Here is a 1,787-nt window from a genome sequence, read left to right as displayed (position 1 = left end):
TCTATCTAGCTCACTGACCAGTTTCCACCTGGGCACCAAGAAACTACTCCCTGACCAAAGATTTACCAAAACTGGCACGATTCCTTAGGAAAAATAAGTTTCCTTTTCATAAAATATCTAACTATTTGCTGGTGAAAAGCCACGTTTTGTCAGAAAAGTCCTAAGGAGCTCCAGCACGTTTACGTGAGAGAAGTCACTTCCCCTTCTGCTTTTCAGAGGGATTTTCTTTTTTAATTGTGTGTCTCAGGCCAAATTAGTTAAATCAGCTCCAAATGCCATTCGCAGAGCAGAGCTGAGTCAGGCCTGTGGTGTTGCCACCAGCAAGTGTCTTCCCCCCCGCCCAAACTCTTCAGCTTGGGGCTTCAGATGCTCCCAAATCCATGGCAGGCATCCTACATGCAAGCCCCAAGCCCGGAGGTCTTTGGCTTCAGATGCTACCAAGTCTCACTCGCCAAAACAGCAAGCTAGGAAGAAATCCCCCGTCTCCATAAAACAAAGTGTTTAGCTGACACCCTCCCATGGGCAGGCTATAGCATATTCTCATAGGGGGCAATGCACTGGACAGGTCACCACTCTTGTCTGCACGATGCCATTCAAGGTGATTATAGCCAACAAGAGACAGAGAGATACAAGTCAGCTGTTACAGTCAGACACATACCTTTGCTTTCCAGTTCCCATCATAAAGTATCACTGAAAAAGGCACTCCTCTTCTTGTATAAGGGCAATGGTCCTCTAAGGAAGACAGGTGTAACCCCACCTGCGAGGAATTAGCCTAGTGCAGGAAGCCAGGGAACAGGTGATCACAGGAAGGTCTTTAATTAAAAAGCCAGGCCGCAGCTCAGCTAGCGACCAACTCCTGAATTTTCCCGAACAGGCCTAAATTTGGGGGTTTTCCCGTAATCTTTTCTTAGCAGCAGGCGATGCTACACCTGCCGAGAGGAAAAGGTGTATTGCTCCATGGGACTGGTGCACACGTGTGGTTATGGTGAAAATAGTCTAGCCGTGTTCACACCGTGCTGCAATCCAGCAAATTTGCTCCACAGCAGAGCTAATTCACCGAAGTAGCTACACAAGCAGGTCACCTTAAGAGTGACATATATGAGGGCCAGGAAGGAGCTGCAAGGCCTGAGAAAAGACCATCAGGGAGGAGAACTGCTCCTATACCTGTTGTGTTAATAAAGCCAGAAAGGAAGAGACCCTGCAAAGCAGTGGTCTCCAAACTTTTTTGATCGCATACCCCTACCAGTAAAAAATTTTGAGCCCCAAAGTATGTATATTTATATTCACGCACCCCTATCAGTAAAAAAATTTTGAGCACACCCCCCCAATATATGTATATTTATATAAATATAAGTAGAAGTGCTACTATTTTCTTCCCGCACCCCAATGGATCGTCTTGCGCACCCCGCTTTGGAGATCACTGCTGTAAAGGACAGGACAGCTAATTGGACCTGCAGTATCGGTTTTGATTTGTGCCGTGCTGTTTGGGCTTGGACAAATACCTCCTGCCCCTAAAGACGACTCTTCTGCAAAAAAAAAAAAGGAGCTTTCAGCATTCCTGTCAACCAGCACATTCAGCAGTTCTACATGGCTACATCGTGGTCCTGAACCATGGCAGATGTATTACATTACAGCCACCTTGGGGCACTTTTTTGACAGCCCCACTTCCCTTGCTAGTCACAACCACGTCTGTAGCTTGTCCCGTCATCATGTCTCTACATGCCCCTGCCCAACTGCAGAAAATGTAAAAAAACCCAGAACTGGGCACATCTACACATGCATTAATG

This window comes from Crocodylus porosus, unplaced genomic scaffold (genome assembly GCF_001723895.1).
Source record: "Crocodylus porosus isolate Cpor-Errol unplaced genomic scaffold, CroPor_comp1, whole genome shotgun sequence".
Taxonomy (NCBI): Eukaryota; Metazoa; Chordata; order Crocodylia; family Crocodylidae; genus Crocodylus; species Crocodylus porosus.
The sequence above is the reverse complement of the archived record's forward strand: the minus strand, read 5'-3'. Positions refer to the sequence as shown.